This window comes from Vulpes lagopus, chromosome 6, assembly GCF_018345385.1.
Source record: "Vulpes lagopus strain Blue_001 chromosome 6, ASM1834538v1, whole genome shotgun sequence".
In the NCBI taxonomy this organism is placed as follows: Eukaryota; Metazoa; Chordata; class Mammalia; order Carnivora; family Canidae; genus Vulpes; species Vulpes lagopus.
Window position 1 is genome coordinate 89,195,077 of NC_054829.1, and position 18,827 is coordinate 89,213,903.

The window sequence follows — 18,827 nt, forward strand, 5'->3', positions numbered from 1 at the left end:
CTATACAGAAAAAAAAAAGAGGTAGATGAGTTCTAAGTGATCAAAATTTCATCAAGGCATTTGGTATAAGGAAGTAAAATGATTGCCATACAACATAACTATAGAGTTGCTTTCTCTGGCTTTAAAAATAAACAGCTTTGCTTTACCTGGGTATATATTTCTCATATATTTTTTACTGGCGGTCTACTATGTGACAGTGGGAGGCCATTATCTAGTGGTCACTTGTCATTCTATTGACATTATCTTTTAAGTAAACTCCTTAGTGAATCATCTTTGTCATAGAAACCCTAATACTTTTGTGATTGAAATTTTGTGATTTAAAAGCATCCCATTAAAAAAAAAAATAAAAGCATCCCATTATTGGTGTTACTTGAAGTCAGACTCCATTGCATTGTTTTGAATGATTATATTGCATTATATACTACACTAAATACTCTCTATTAAAATTTATGATTTCAAGTTAAAATTTTACTTTTGATTTGTACTTTTCTTGTATTTTGCAATTTCATTGGAAAAGGAAATGAGGCAGACTTTATGATTTCAGTTAAGTTGATAATTTCAATAAAGGAAAGACTGATTAGTTTGGTTCATTAAAAATAATTTGTAAAATTCTTTGATAAATCGTGTCACACAAATTCCTTGATAGGTGCTTTCTTTATAAATATTTTTTCTCCCATTGGCGAAGGTTAACATAGCACAAATAAAGAGAAGTCATTTGCCTACAGTTAAGGTTCTGTACTATTTTTTTAAAGATTTTGTTTTTTAAGATTTTATTTACTTATTCATGGGAGACACACAGAAAGAGAGAGAGAGACAGACATAGGCAGAGGGAGAAGCAGGCTCCATTCAGGGAGCCCAATGTGGGACTCAATTCCAGGGACTCCGGGATCACTCCCTGAGCTGAAGGCAGATGCTCAACCGCTGAGCCACCCAGGTACCCTTGTACTATTTTTTTTAATTAGTTCTATTTTACATGAAATTACAAAATTTTAATAAAAATAATGAAAAATTCTCTACATTCTTAGTTTGCTTAATTCATCACCATGTGAAAAGGGAATACATTTTTTTCACAAAGTACATACCATTACAAGCATCTTTTAAATTTTCCAAGGTTCATGTTTGGAAAGGGGAAAAACAAGTTACTGGAACCAAGAGAAAATTTGCATTTATTTTATAGTGGACTTAAATAAAATGCTTTCTTGTGAATTGAAAATCATGTTTCTAGTTCTGCTGTTAACTGGCCTCATGATAGCCTCTAAATTCTTCCTTGGTTAGCTTAGATCAGTGGTATTCAATCTCTGGCATGTACCAGAATCATCCAAAGGTTTTAGCAATAGAGAGACCACTTGGTGAGACACCACAGGTTCTGATTGAGCATTTCTGGGACTGTGGCTTAGTAATATAAATTTCTGATGATTTCTTAGGCAATGCTTATATTGCTGGGCTGAGAACTATACCTTGAGAACCTCTGGCTTCAGTAATTATCAGTTAGGTGCTTTGTAGCGCTTTTAATTCCATGGCCAAATGACAGTGTATTTGGAGAGAAAAGAGAAGAGCACCCTCAGTCTCCTGCCTGAAACAAAATATACTTTACAATGAGTGTTTATTGAATATAAGTGAGCTCAATTTCTTAAATCTCAAAATATTATGAAAACTGTTTAGTCTCAAATGTTCATATCTTAGTTTGCTCCTTAAGAATTTCCTTTTCTAGTCTGTATCATTTTCTCTTCTCAGAACTATAATTGCATTTGTAGTCAGTACCACAGTATCATTCACATTTAGCCTCAGTTTCCTTTTGTATTAATTTAATTAGAGTACAAACCTCTTAAGGGCAGGAGGAAACAAGTCTATATTTATTTTGCATTTTCTTTTATGCCTAACATGGCTCTCCCGCTTTGTAGGAGATTTAATAAAACATGCTGAATCACTTACCTGTAAACAGATTTACATTCTTTGGAAATATCCCATCTCTATGTCAATATTCTTCACTTTATTGGCTGCTTTCTTGACTTGGTTTCTCAAAGTGCTATAGAGAGGTGCTCTTATTCTGTCTACATGGCCTCAAGTGAATTAATCATTGCAGAATGGGAGAGAGACATCTTGAGGACAAATAAACATAGTGTAATTAGACATTTTTGCCTCTGGTGGCTGGAGCCGTAGTGTGTTGCTCTGGTAATTTACTAAATGGTACCCCAGTGGCCTGAAAGAATTTGTAGGCTTCAGAACAGCTTCATTTATTACCACATGGAGATTTACATGTAGGACTTTGGTCCAGTTACACTGATAGATGCAATACTGCTATTGGGCTGGAATCTAAAACATCACTTAGGGTTCTTTCATTAATAAAAACTCCCAACACTGGTCCACCTAAAAATGGAGACATTTCATGCCATCAAATTACTATTTAGGTGAAATGGATTAGTTGCTTTTAAAATAGTATAGTCTGGGGATCCCTGGGTGGTACAGCGGTTTGGCGCCTGCCTTTGGCCCAGGGGGCGATCCTGGAGACCCGGGATCGAATCCCACGTCAGGCTCCCGGTGCATGGAGCCTGCTTCTCCCTCTGCCTGTGTCTCTGCCTCTCTCTCTCTCTCTGTATGACTATCATAAATTAAAAAAAATAGTATAGTCTAAGATTGCTATTTTTAACAGAAATGATTGTAACTATCTATACATAGATTTTTTTACCTTAAGTAATTTATTGTAAATCCCTGTAAGAAATATCATGGAACTGTTAAAAATTAGGAAGAGTTGATAATAGGTGAGAAATTTCTTAGAAAGATACATTATATTTTTATTTTATCTCAGTGATATAAAAATTACGAAAAATGCCAAACACAGTTCTCATTGCTTTGCATGATTTACTGTGTTAGCTGGGACTCTAACATGAGAGTTAAGTACCACAGAATTGTGCAGAGCAAGGATGCAGTTCTCTATGCACATGCTTCAGTTAACGTTGTGCCACACAAAGTACACACTCCCTGCATTTAAAAAAATCCACTGAGCTCACCATTGGTGGGCTTGGATGCTTTCATCTTTTATATTTTCCTATATTTTCCATATTTTTCAAGTTTTCTAACTTTGTGGTCAGAAATGAAGTTATATTTAAAAGCTATGTTGAAGGAACACATTGCTTTCAATATGAAAAATATTTATTATTTATGTGAATATTTAACCATAATTTAAGACTTTGGATGTCTTTTTCATTCATCTATTCCATATTGACTTTACCATTATGATGGTCATTTTGAATAGCACTTCTTCCCCCAGTTAAAACAAACTACAAAAAAAACAATAACCATATTAAACAAACAAAAAATACCTAGGCATTTTTTTGATACCTTTCATTCTGTCACCCCTCACATCCTGTCTCTTAGCAGTTCTTGTTGGTGCTCCCCACACCTCAAGATAACCACGTCTATTCCCTTGTTTGTCTGTACTATATCTATCCTAAGCCAGTCACCATCATCTCTTCCTTTGGACCATTGCAATAGTTTCCTAGCTAGCTGGTTACTCCTACTATCCATCCTTTACAAAGAAGAGATCTCTTTTAACTTAGCTCTGATGGCTAACTGATGGCTTTTTCTAGCAGTTGGAATAAAATCCAAGCATATACTATATCCTATTGAAGCCCTACAAGATCTGGCCCTCGACCTTCTTGAAGACACACATTCCCTTTACTCATACCGTTTACTTGGATAGATTAAACTGCCCCAGAGAGTTCGTACTTGATGTTTCTTCTGTCAGAAATGCTCTTCCCACTGACACTTCATTCGCCTCAAATATCCCTACCTCCACACTTGCCCCCTTCACTTGTTTATCTTATTACCATGATTATTTTTTACATGACATATACACTGTCCGAGATTATCTGTCAGGTTCATTTGATATCTTGTTTATATTTTATATCCATCACTGGAGTAGATTCTCCACCAGAAAAGGAACCAAGTGTCTCTTATTCTCTTTTACATCCTCTCTGCCTAGAAGAAGGTGTTTCTCTTGCATTTTAATTACTAGAATAAGAGAATTGTATGTGCTAGAGTGGTGATATTCAGACCCAGGGTCTCAAGGACTCGCTCTGGCCTACATAGGCATGGATACTGTTAAGAAGAATCAATTTTGGGGATGCCTGGGTGGCTCAGCAGTTAAGTAAGCCTCTGCCTTCAGCTTAGGGCGTGATCCTGGGGTCCAGGGATCCACTCCCACATCGGGTTCCCTGCAAGGAACCCCCTTCTCCCTCTGCCTGTGTCTCTGTCTCTCTCTGTGTCTCTTATGAATATAAATCAAATCTTTAAAAAAAAGAATCAATTTCTGAATCCCCAACTTCATACTTTTCCTTGCTTGAAAAGCTTCTGAGGTTTGTCAGGTCATCTTCCGTGCTTTGCCTTTTACAATCTGTCTCCCACTTTACAAGAAAGAAAAGGCAACCTTCTCACCTCTTTTGAATCTTTCTAAGATGCATTGTCCAGTCTCTAAAGATCTCCAAGGTATTAGTCAAACGTTTTATTCCTCAGGAGGTCCCTTGAGTACTTCTTAAAGAAATGTTGGAAGGGATGGTGCCTTAATTCATAGAAGCGATATTCCAAGTTGTTATCCCCTTTCTCCCCTTTCCTCCTCCTTTCCTATTAGATTCCAAACATGACTAAGTGAGAATGTTGACTTGGGGGTATTAACAGGTTTATTTGATGATTGAAATCTTTTCTTCTGAAGAATATTCATTGGCTGGTTGATTTGACAATGGGGATTGCTTTTTGCAGTTAGATTATAATGACATGTGTTTACATATATTTTAAATCAAATAAGCAAAATATACTGCTAGACAATATTAATGAAAATATATTTAAAGCACATACAGAGGGATCCCTGGGTGGATCAGCGGTTTAACACCTTCCTTCAGCCCAGGGTGTGATCCTGAAGTTCCAGGATTGAGTCCCACATCGGGCTCCTTGCATGGAGCCTGCTTCTCCCTCTGCCTGTGTCTCTGCCTCTCTCTCTCTCTCTCTGTGACTATCATAAATAAAAAAAAAAATAAAAAAAAATTAAATCTTTAAAAAAATAAAGCACATACAGAAAGTAAAACATGCCAGAAAAATACATTCTTTGCCATATTTAAGCTAACAGAAGAATTCTTAGTGATCAATATTTATTTATTTATTTATTTTATTTATTTATTTATAAGATTTTATTTGTTTATTCATGAGAGACACAGAGAGAGACAGAGGCAGAGACACAAGGCAGAGGGAGAAGCAGGCTCCATGCAGGGAGCCTGACGTGGGACTCGATCCCAGCTAAAACCGCTGAGCCCCCTGGGCTGCCCAGCATATTAGGGTTATATAGCTTTTCAGTTATTTTAATAAAACATGTTTGAAAATATTATGCTAGACAATATGAACAACATAAAATTATCCAAGGAATCAGCATAAAATATACTTGAATCAAAGAAAACTAAAGAGAATTTATTATCTCTACCTTTCATGATTTCTAGGCTACTGTATAAATCTTTAACTTAAGGGTTTGTGGTGAATATTATCCCACTCTATCCACATTTACACTGTCTTAACTTATAGTTCACATAGAAACAAGTCTTACTAAGAGAAAATTGTCCAAAAAGTGCTGCTTCAAAAGTTTTTCCCATCTGAGGCATCAAATTCTTGAGATAGATTTCTATTTCAAATTCTTAAAATAGAAAAGTTGGATACACTTTACATAATTTGTAATGATAAAAAAAAATAGCTAACACTTCCTGTCGGGCACAGGTCTAAGCACTTGACATACAGTAGTTCATTTCATCCTCATAATGGTAATGATGGGAGATGCTCTTCCTACATTTCACACATAGTGAAACTGAGGCTAAGAGTGACATTAAGCAGTTTATCCAATATTAATTCGTGCACAGCCAGAATTCAAGCCCAGAAAAATGTGGATCCAGAAGTCTAACCCTTAAGGTTATATATAGGAGAAAACCAGAATTGGATATTAAGATGTTCAGAAGAAAGCTAAAAAAGTATATTTTGAGATGACTATGACCCTTAATCTTTAATTATTCTGAAGTATTTATATATAGCTTATACTACATACTATAAAACTACACTACTGTAACACACACACACACACACACACACACATATGTATAGTGTTTTGTCCATTATGTTTTTTTCCACAAAGCAAGAAGGATGCCCTGCAGGTTCTTCCAGTTTCTGTTCCAGTTTCCAGTAACCTTCTGTTTGTTGTATGATATATTCTTTCTTCATTCTTTTGACAGTTGGATGCATACTTCTTTCTTTAAAGATTTCATTATGAATCACAAAATGTTCTTCAATCCTACTAATGTCCTTATTTAATATTTAGTCCTGTACATGCAACTGTTAGCTTGGTTAAGTCTGTAGGATGTAACTACTACTCTCTTTCTTTCTCACTGTTGAACTCAACACTCTGCACATTCTTTGCTAGTGGGTCCATTTTATTCCCTGCAGAATTAACATTCTCTGTGATTTGTGATTGGAGAGTCATTTAAAAGTCCTCTTGATTACTTTCTAATGGATCTGTCATTGGAATACTAAGTTGAAATACTAAACCATTCCCAATTACACATTCTTAGGGCAGCAACAGCCTTATGAATATTATTATTTATTATCATATATTATTGTCCCTTTATCTATTTTATGCATTTAGGAAGATGATATAATTTCAAAGTTTATCTTTAGCCTCAGAAATACCTGAATTCAAATCTCGACTTTACATCCTTGTCTCCATATTTTATATATTTGGTAGTTATCTAATAAAGTTGTTAGGAAGATTAAAATGAGATAACTTATGTATTTATTAAATATGAGGGCACTTTCTCCAGTGAATTTGTGACTAAGTTAAAAAAAAAAGCCACAGAAGGTGAAAAAGAAAAACTAATTATGGTAATGTAGCTTCTTGAAAAGTAAATTATATTTTAAAGTTATACAAAAATGGGAGCAATATTTAACTATGTAGATATATCAGCTGTGTATAGAACAACCTTTTGTTTGTTTCAAATAGGATATATTTCTGGCAATGACAGTCTCCTGTTTGATTGGATTAGAGTTGATTACATTATCAGGAACTCTAAGCTCTATAAATGTTAGTTTAGCTACCTATTCTATCTGTATATTTTTGTTTCTTTTTTTCTATCTGTATATCTTTGAATGAGGTATTTAACCAACTGGATTTTTATTTCTTTATTCACAAAAAGAAGTTCACCTTCCAGATGAACACCAAGGTGGAACTCCTTGAATGTTCCAAGATGCAAAATCTCCATCTAGTGGCAACCCAAGTCAGGCATGTTACTCTTGCTACCAAGTACAACTAACACAGCCCACTTGGTGTAAACATAGGCCCTTCTCTCATGAGTTCATTCTTACTAATTTTTCTATAAATTACCGATATATGACTCCATATAAATTCAAGAGCAGTCAGTCATTCCTTATAGTGGCCTTTGATGCAGGACCATAGTCTCATTAGAAGCTGAGTTATTAGTGAATTTATAATTAATATCTAAGTTATTAGTGGATTTATTTACTAAATTTAAGGTGTGTGTGCATGTTTTAACAAAGAAATGAGCTGAATTATTATATTCCCTTTATTGTAATATGTATAATGTAGTTCCTCTTAAAAACAAATAAAATTTAAGTAAAGGAACAACACAGGTAATAAAATATAGTTTAATGTATTTGGAAAAATTTACTTTTAATTATATTTTGTGGATCTAGAATCTAATAATTGGCCTATTCTACCAATTTAAAATATATCTGACAAAATCTGAAATAATTTCAATCTGATACCATATTGGAGAATTTTATCATTAGAATATGTTAAATATTAGCCATGCCTTCCTTCCTAGATTCTAAAAACTGTATCCACCCCTGTTATAATTCATGTGTTACAAGCTACAATTTTAAATAATAAGAAAAGTAAGAAAATAAGTATATGATTTGGTCAAATTCAATAATTTATGTAAGCAAATACAGTATAAGGGGAAGAAAGAAACTTGTTATCACATTTCTGATTTTATCATGTAACAAATAGACTGCATTTCCAAATATACTCTTGCTCTCTTTTTGTAAAATGTATTACGTTTGTTTCTGGCAATATTCTTTAGAGCTTTATTTTCACTTAACTATGAAGCAATACTGAATCTTGTTCATTATTAACTTTGGACTGAAAAAAATATTCAGAATGTCATTATCAGATGCATGTGTGTATGTGTGTGTGCACATGTTAGTGTGTATCCTAAATTTCACAGATGGTATGCATGTATTTTAATAAATTAGAAACTCACAGAATTCATCTATCCAGTTTTCTAATTTCATGAATGGAGAAACAGAGTCCAAGAGAAATTATATCCACAGATAAATTGTGAAACAGTGTCATTGACAAATGTGATCATTACATGTTGAGTTCGATGACAACACTTAAAAAAACACAATAAATCCAAGATTCTGGTTTTAAAATGATTCTGACAGAATTTGTACACCATACCAACACATAACTGAATGGAGATGAGTATATTCTATAACATGCTGCCATTCGCATTATGCAGGATACAACTACAACAGTATTTATAAAAAAGAAATGCAGTAATAATTTGTAGATATACTCATGTCTTTTTTTCCATCTCATCAGACCAATGCTGACTTTAAATTACATTGATCTAAGTTTACATTTATATTGATCCAGTTTATGTTTAAATTGGAGCATGCATTGAAACTGTTGAATTCCATATTACTATTTATGCTGATTTGTATTGTCAGGTATCTGAATTACTGATAATATACAGACACAGATAAAACATATTTACAAGTGTTGAGTGTAACCATCTTTGAATTTAATCTTCTAGTGTGTATTCTAATTTGTATTTAAAAAATTCCTTCCCTCTGGTTTTGTGTCATTTTGTAGTACTTTCTGATAGTATTTTCCTTGTTTATATTTGTGACCATGAGCTGTCCAATGAATTATTGTAAATAAAATTTTAAAAGTTAGGGAATATTTACAACATATAAGGATAAAATATGCTATTATATTTGTAAGCCTTTTTTTTAAGATTTTATTTTTTTATTCATGAGAGAGAGGCAGAGACAGAGGGAGAAGCAGGCTCCATGCAGGGAACCCAATGCGGGACTTGGTCCCGGGTCTCCAGGACAGGCACTAAACCGCTGAGCCACCCAGGGATCCCTATTTGTAAGCTTCTTATACTAATGTTTCTTACAAAGCAGTACATATGTTCTGTTCTTTAGAAAAAAAGAAAGATGTTAGGAAATAAATAATAAATTTGAATTTATATATTTGAATCTGGATTTTCTTTAAAATACAAATTCTATACATAGTTTTAAGTGGATAAGTAGGCAAAAACCTTTTTACTGTAACTTCCAAGTTGAGAATTAGTCTTCCTCCAATTCCAAAGGCAATTTATAAGCTACTATTTGTTAAAAAAAACACGAAGATATAATTTGCAAATGTATTTGGAGATTGTCATTTTTCATTTACACGAAGGACTTGATAATTAACTGCACAATAAATATTAAATTGGTTTTGAAAGTTGTAAGAAAAAAAGACTATTGTTTAAAAGGAAGATCTCCTGCACCCTCTGCTGATATGTAGGCGCAACTGCAGGTTATTTATTATAAAGTTGCTCCTTTACTTTTTAGTAAAGAAAATAAAGTGTAAGGCGCAAATCCAGTCATTTTAATATTTAGTAAACAAACCATTATAAGTGTCTAAAATAAGCATGCCTTTTGAATCTAGCAAATAGAAACCAGCCTTTGGTTAGTTTGCTAGCCTTGAAAAGAAATGGTAAAATGCCCTCAATTTATTATTAATGAGAAAAAGTCATAATGCCATATGCTTGCAAGTCATCGTATAACTCAAATTTATTAGCCATCTAGATAAAGTAATATGTGGTGGTTTAATGTTTGTGTTATGAAAAATACCAAAACATTTAAAAGATTGTGAAAAACCTGGAATGAATCACTTGTGTCTGACCTATCCTTGACAACATTTAGATAAATTATCATATGGTAAAGAAATAATGAAGGCTTTTTTAAGAGGGAAAAATAGCTTTCAATAACTAAAGTAAATAGAATTTGAGCTGATAGAAAAGTAAATATTAGTTTGTAAACAGATGCAGTTTGGACTGACAGTCACATAAAATATTAATTTTAATGTTAAAAGTGTAGGTTCAGGAAAAACACAAAGCCTTTATACCAGTGTAAGGATTCTTAGCACTTTCACAGGTTTTGTTTATTTATTTAAATATTTGGTGTTAAAATACAAAATGTTTGAAGAGGTTATTGGTACTTGTATTTTGTCGTATTGGGCCAAATTACTATTTACTTATTTATTTTCAAATTCTTAGAAAAGCATTTTCCCATGTGTTCATTCTCCTTCTTGCAGAGGCAACTTCTATTACTAATTTTGAGATACCTTCCAAGTTACTTTTAACATATTTACATAACTGTATCCTTCAATATTATATAATCTTATATATAATAAAAGGCTCTATACTACTTTAGGCTATATATTGCTATAACTACCTTATATTTATATACAGATATAGATAGATATAGATAGATATGTAGATACATAGATATAGGCTATGTATAGGTATATATAGATGTATAGGCTTTTACATGGTTATACTACCTTATTTTGAATTTTTAAAAGTTTACTTACAAAAATAATTCACTAATCCATTCTTATTGTTAAAACTTCATCATATTTTAAAAAATATTTTATGTATTTATTCATGAAAGAGACAGAGAGAGGCACAGACACAGGCAAAAGGAGAAGCAGGCTCCATGCAGGGAGCCTGATGTGGGACTCAATCACGGCTTCTCCAGGATCACACCCTGGGTTGGATGCTAAACCACTTAGTAACTTGGGCTGCCCAAAAACTTCATCATATTACTTAGAATACTAACATCCTCATTGATGACAGCCCTCAATACAAAGGCTCTGTCCAAAGATAACCCCTATTCACACTTTGAAGTATATCATTGTGGATTTTTTCCTATGCATACACATCTATGTAAATCTGTAAAATATTTATTATTTTTAAATTTTCATAATAGATTTGTAAATTATTATATAACCTATCTTTTAGCTATTTGATTTTATTTTTTAAAAAGATTTTATTTACTTTTTGAGAGAGAGGGCATGAATGGTTGGGAGGGGTAGAGGGAGAGGAAGAAGAGGACTCTCTGCCCAGCAGGGATCTCAGGACCCTGAGATCATGACCTGAGCCGAAGGGAAACACTTAACTGACTGAGCCACCCAGTGCCCCTGATTTTATTAAATACCGTGAAAATTGTTCTCTATGTCAGTTTATAACTTTTAACTTACATGTTTAGCTCTTAGGCCTTATGCTGTAGAACAATATCATTTTATTTTTTAAATTCTATTATTGGGCGTTTATATTACTTTTAACTTAACTAATATAAACCAACCTTGAATATCCCTATGCATGTTTCTTTGTGCATTTATGTGAGCCTTATTCTAGGGTAAATGCTGAGAAGTGAAATCACTTAACTTGATATATAATTTTCTAAAATAACCTTAATAATTTGGACTCTTTTATAAGTGTCCATAAGTAACACTTCACTCACCCAAAGTTGATATTATTTAGTTTTAAACTATTAATGGTAAGAAATTGTATCTTGCAGTTTCCTGATTAATAGTAGAGTTGGAATATTTGTTCATATATTGATTAAAGATTTGTTTCCTCTTATGAAATTCCTATCTGTATTCCTTGCTACCTTTTTTCCTGGTTTTGTTTTTCTGTTTCTAATTGGCTTATGGGAGTTCTATATTCCATAGTTACTAATAGGCTTGAATATCTTTTCATATATTCATTGGTAATGTGTATTTCTTCTGGAAATTGCTCATTCATATTTTTTACTCATTTATTTTTCCTTTTGGATTTTTAAAAAACAGATTCAAAGGAATTCTTTATATATTCCACATAATCCATTTCCTGCCATATGTGCTTCAAGTATGTTTTTTTTTTCTCATTTCTCATTCTGTAGAGAAGTCTGCAAATTGTTGACTGGCATGAGAATACAAAAGATCAGCCATATTATCAAGGTATCAGTCTGAAGGTAGTCTCAGACCATTGGTGACCATGTATTTGATTAGCTTTTCCCTCTGTTCTATCAGACTTCCTTTCTTCACCTTCTCCTGAGAAATTCTCCAATAAGCAGTCTGAACAAGAATCCCGTGCTAAGGCCCTGCTTCTAAGAAACCTTACTTAGGATGCTGGCAGAATTTTTTCCAAAATTATATTTTAAAGCCAATACAGATTTCTACAATATAAGATATAATTATAAAAAATATAATTTTTATTGACGAATACATACATTTTTAGATGTGTGCTATCCTCTTTAAAGTTGTGTATTTTTTACACTGACATTGGCATTGCTTAAAAAATTTATCAGATTAATCTTTTGAGAATCATGTTTTGAGCAGAAGACACAGTCTTTGAATATTCATAATGTTGTTAGTTATTTGCTCCTTGAATTCTGAATTATTTTGTTAAAGATAAATAAGATTGAGTAATTGAACTCATTTACTTAATGAAAAATTGAACTAAAATTGTCAGGAACGTCAGCACAGTCAATAATATTTTGAGTCAAAAGCAAGACATAGGTGAATGGAATTATTTGTAGGAGACAAGTTAAAAAACGCAACAGTGAGCACATCACTGTTTATTCAGATATATCAGTACTAATTGTAAGCCCCATTGACATGTAGGTATTGCAGCTTCTAATAATCATTCTGTCTTGTTCAGGATCGACTCAGGAAATGACAGTATTAGTCCATGAGTAGAATGAATTAGAACTTCCAGGTGAGAGTGGTTTGGAAAGTTTTAAACTGAATTAAAAAAAATTCGCAGTGAAATAGTATGAGTATGGTTAATTGTTCTTAATAAATAGTTAAAGCATTTATCATATGATAGATCCTATACTAAATGCTTTTTGTGTTTGCTAGATCCTGATAAAAATTCTTTGGTAGGTGCAACTGTTTATCCTCATGAAGAAATTTTAGGTTCAGGGAGTTTAAATAACTTTGTAAGCCACTCTCAAGTCAACTCATATGTCAATACGACCTTCAAGTCCAGATAGTTTTGTGTAAGAGTCTGCATTCTTAACAGTTATACGTTCATTGTGTATAAATCCCAGAACATAAATTATAATGTTCTTTAAATATAAATGTAATCTCAAATACCTAAGACTGGTCACATGTAGATACAGCTTTTGACTTCTTTCACTATTAAATTCTCTCTAATCTGTGGCCAAAATCCATTGTTTTTATATTTCTTTTTACCTTCTGTTGTCTTGTCTGGAACCAAGATCATATAGGGGGCTGGGTCTCAAGATGATTTGTCTTTCTAAATATGTACCACAATCCCTTGTCTTCCACAGGTCAGACAAGGAACTCCTCTGCTTCTCTAAATCCTGCTGGAACAATCTCTTTGAAATGTATTCTCCTTTCCTATTGTGTTCCTATTATCATGCTAATTTGGCATCAGTCACTCTCTTTTTTTCCCTAGGCAATTGATTTGTACAAATCTAATCTAGGGCATTATAACTCTGTTTACAGATCATCCTTAGGGTCAAAATCATTCTTAGTAGTTACCTGCACTTAAAAGTAGATATTTCTGATATAAGCAGTTATTTGTTTGGATTATTATCTTGTTTATTTGTTGAAAAGGACTTCATGTATTCAGTGTGGCTACATTATATGCAAATATAATAATTTGCAGATTAAACATATCCAAATGATTTTATGATTTCTGACTCTACCTTCAGCTGACAATCTCATTTTCTTCCCTGTGATCAATCACTTGGTCCTGATCATTTCTTGAATTTATCTCATGTTGCCCTCACTGACCTGATGGCTTAAGCGGCCCTGTTCATGTTGTGGTAGTGATTTATCTGTTAAATATACTTCCATTAGTCCCTCATTCATTTAAGGGAAAACAGTAAAACGTTTTAGAAATTCATTTAAGGATAATTTACACTGTAGAGTTGAAGAATGTTAAACAGAGGTCCTTCCAGCTGAGCCCTAAACCACCTAAGCAGGTGTGAGCCTCATTTAAATCTGTGGCTAAATGACATACTTAGATAAGATTGTTTTGGAAACTTCTTCAAGCATGTATTTTATTTAATTTTGGTAAAAGTTGATCAGTGCCCTTTGATATGTTACATATAATTTATTTTATGCCATCACTTTCTTAATGTTGAAAAATTGTAACCTGGAGAATATTTGGTTTCTGTGAATTTTCTTTTATCCATTTCATCCTGTATTGGAGATTTTCTTTTCAGCATGATTATTTGCATTCTACAAAGTTATTTTCTGAAATATTTTCTGAAAAAGAATAGAGCTGGGACCAGATTTACTTCATGCAACATTCTTCACAAACCTTTCAAATATTGATCATTGTTTTTAAATTAAATTTAAAAAATGTGTACTTTGGAGAGGTTCATTATAAGGGATTGGAATACTGATTTTGATTTATATATCTTTTCCCCCAATATCTTTAGGTGATTTTTAAAATGGAGTGATTGGGACAGATTTTGTTAAGTAGTTCATTTTTATAATCACTTTATGCAGCACTTGCTTGAATGCATTGCATCAGAAAAGGAAGAAACTGGAAATTTACTCAGTATCAGGCAAAGTGCTAAGTTTCTTTCTGATATTGCACCTTCTCATACTTAAGATAATTTTTATCTATATTCTAGCTCATGCTACTAGTAAGTGTCAGAGCTTGGATTTGAAACTTTTGTTTTCATACTGCATGTGTGTATATTTTTTGTTTGCTTAGTTGTATAAACTAAACATCACAGGTTTTGGGAGAAAGAAATGATACTGTGAGCTATCAGGTGACTCTTCATCTTTGGCTTATGTGAAAAAAGATGAGGGGTATTCAAATTCTAGGAAAATATTTGAAAAATGTCGGCAGTGAAAAAGGTGAAGGACCTTTTTCGCAACGGGTTTGCTGCCAGAACACAGGTGTCATGAAAACCACTGCTAAATCTAAACCAAAATGGGAAAGGAAAAGACTCACATCAACATGGTAATCATTGGACATGTAGATTCAGGCAAGTCTATCACTACTGGCTATCTGATCTACAAATGTGGTGGGATTGACAAAAAGGAGCTATCGAAAAATTTGAGAAGGAGGCTGCTGAGATGGGAAAAGGCTCCTTCAGGTAGCCTGGGTCAGGGATAAACTGAAAGCTGAACATGAATGTGGTATCACCATTGATATCTCCCTGTGGAAATTCGAGACCAGCAAGTATTATGTGACCATCATTGATGCTCCAAGACACAGAGACTTTATCAAAAACATGATTACAGGCTCATCTCAGGCTGACTGTGCTGTCCTAATTGTTGCTGCTGGTGTTGGTGATTTTGAAGCAGGTGTCTCCAAGAATGGGCAGACCCATGAGCAAGCCCTTCTGGCTTACACACTGGGAGTAAAACAACTAATTGTTGGTGTTAACAAAATGGATTCCACTGAACCACCTTACAGCCAGATAAGATATGAGGAAATCGTTAAGGAAGTCAGCACCTACATTAAGCAAATTGGCTACAACCCCGACACAGTAGCATTTGTGCCAATTTCTGGTTGGAATGGTGACAACATGCTGGAGCCAAGTGCTAACATGCCTTGGTTCAAGGGATGGAAAATCACCCGTAAAGATGGGAACGCCAGTGGAACCACACTGCTTGGAGCTCTGGATTGCGGTATGCCACCAACTCATCCAACTGATAAGCCCTTGCGTCTGCCTCTCCAGGACGTCTACAAAATTGGTGGTATTGGAACTGTCCCAGTGGGTCGAGTGGAGACTGGTGTTCTTAAGCCTGGTATGGTGGTCACCTCTGCTCCGGTCAATGTTACAACGGAAGTAAAATCTGTTGAAATGCACCATGAAGCTTTGAGTGAGGCTCTTCCTGGGGACAGTGTGGGCTTCAGTGTCTAGAAGTATCTGTCAAAGATGTTCATCATAGCAATGTGGCTGGTGACAGCAAAAATGACCCACTAATGGAATCAGCTGGCTTCACGGCTCAGGTGATTATCCTGAACCATCCAGGCCAAATCAGTGCTGATACGCACCTGTGCTGGGTTGTCACACAGCTCACATTGCTTGCAAGTTTGCTGAGCTAAAGGAGAAGATAGATCGTCGTTCTGGAAAAAAACTGGAAGGTGGTCCCAAGTTCTTGAAATCTGGGGATGCTGCCATTGTTGATATGGTTCCTGGCAAACCTATGTGTGTTGAGAGCTTCTCTGACTATCTTCCTCAGGGCTGTTTTGCTGTTCGTGACATGAGACAGACGGTTGCTGTGGGTGTCATCAAAACAGTGGACAAGAAGGCAGCTGGAGCTGGCAAAGTCACCAAGTCTGCCCAGAAAGCTCAGAAGGCTAAATGAATATTATCCACAATACCTGCCACCCCAGTCTTAATCAGTGGTGGAAGAAGGGTCTCAGAACTGTTTGTATTTAATTGGCCATTTAAGCTTAATAGTAAAAGGCTGGTTAATAATAGCAACACATCTTAAGAATTGTAAAACCTTCAGAAGGAAAGGAGAATGTTTTGTGGACCATTTGTTTGTTTTGTGTTTGTTTGTGTGTGTGTGTGTGTGTGTGTGTGTGTGTGCGCTAGTTTTAAGTTATTAGTTTTTAAGATCAGTACTTTTTCATGGAAACAACTTGACCAAAAATCTGTCACAAAATTTTGAGACCCATTAAAACAAAAGTTTAATGAGAAAAAAAAGAGAAAAAGGTGAAGGAAGTTTTTTATTTGTTTCTTTTACTTGTACAGACAGACATACTTTTTTGTGTATGTAGTATTTAGTTTCCAAGATGATTGCTTTGAACTCCTGCAGGGTCTTTTTATGCCTTCAGATAATGCCTTTAGAATCATGAAAGAAAGTAAATATATATATATTTATATATATATATATATATATATATATATATATATATTCAATATTTCTTATTTTACACTCACTCTGTTTTAAATAGGTAACATTAGCAATGTATATAGCCCTTTTAACTAGAATTTATATTTTTCTGAACCATGCCAGATAAGACTCACCTCTTATTTTATTCAGAATAGATCTCCTGTATGACATTGCACTATTAAGGGTAGTGATAGTGTTTGCTTAAGTTATAGAGATCACTGAATAAAGTACTTTCTGGGAACTTTTTGTTAAATCCTGGTGTTAGGGATCCCTGGGTGGCGCAGCGGTTTGGCGCCTGCCTTTGGCCCAGGGCGCGATCCTGGAGACCCGGGATTGAATCCCACATCGGGCTCCCGGTGCATGGAGCCTGCTTCTCCCTCTGCCTATGCCTCTGCCTCTCTCTCTCTCTGTATGACTATCATAGATAAATAAAAAAAAAATAAAATATTAAAAAAAAATAAATCCTGGTGTTAAAAAACAAAGGATACTATTTCTTCAGTTGAGATCAAACTGAATTTCACACCACTTCCAGTAGAGTCAAGCACATACATCTGTGTAGTCATATTATCTACATGTGTAATTTTTTGTTTGTTTATATAGCTTTAAGGGTTTAATTAGAAGACACTTCTCTTCTATAACAAATTTGTTTTCCCAAAGAAAATAATGTGCAGAGTAGTAAACGCCCCTGAAAGATTGGAAGGTCTAGTTCAACCTGTATATTTTTTAGGATCTGTCATGATTGAGGTCATATGACTTCTGAACCAAGAAATATTAGAAGAAAACTTAGAAAATACATTTATTTTATCTGACTCAGAAATTTATAAAAATATATGAAAATATACACAAGGTTTATTAAGAAATTAAAATGTGATTGTCAAAATAAAATTATAATAAAAATAAAATTAACATGTTGCAGTGTTATATTTGTCTTTCATTAATAGTTTATGTGATGATATATTGTTTTATTCAAGTTGTTCAGCATTGTGCTTCTAGAAGATTTTTAGGTGTTAGCAAATTTTAGATTATTGAATGATTTTACAGTTGGAAAGTCTTTCAATTAATGTATGAATCTCTAAAAGTTGTAATTTAATATGATTAACCTCAAAATTGCAGCATTTGTTTATGGTAGTGAGGCAGCAAATATGTTTATTTAGATTTAAAATACTGACACATTCAAATTAAAACTTTATTTCTTGAAATCCATTTACTCTATAGGTACTAATTGAAAGCAGAGATGGCCTTTGCCACTAAGAAACTTAAGGTAAAATAGATGTTAACTATGTATGGTAATACTTGATACATAAAGGAGTATTATTACATCCCAAATGGAACAGGATGGGAAAGGAGTCAGAGATGACATCCTCGAAGGGACAGTGTTACAGAAATAGAAATATTTCACATCAGAGTTACAGGAAGGGCATCTCAAGCAGGTGATCCCATATCTGCAAATGCCCAGCAGATGAATGTGAACAGAAAATGGCAAGAAGTAATCAGTCCAATTAGAGAATTAAACATAAGGAGAGGGATAATGAATCTGGAGATATAAATAGCATCTGGACATTGAAGAGTCTTTCTAAAAAGTATGGATAAAAAAAATAAAAATAAAAAGTATGGATAATTTCCATGTGTCTGTCTGTCTCTCTCTATATATAATATTCTCTCTCTATATATTATATATATAAAATCTTTGTCTTTTTTAACTGGAAAGCTCTCAGTAGGAAACGAAGACCTTAATTTAAAAGACTCTCAGTAGACAAAGTGAAATCTAAAGGATTTTTATCTCTAATAGATTTAATATCTACTTCATGTCATCCCATTTAATATACAAATATCTCTTAAT

At 33.8% G+C, this 18,827-nt stretch overlaps 1 protein-coding gene and 1 pseudogene across 5 annotated transcripts in view; both read left to right on the forward strand.

The window, feature by feature from the left end:
- CCSER1 (coiled-coil serine rich protein 1) overlaps positions 1-18,827 on the forward strand; it is an 880,050-nt gene that overhangs the window by 131,130 nt on the left and 730,093 nt on the right. The gene's annotated exons all lie outside the window — the stretch shown is intronic.
- LOC121493587 lies at positions 15,066-16,558 on the forward strand (annotated as a pseudogene).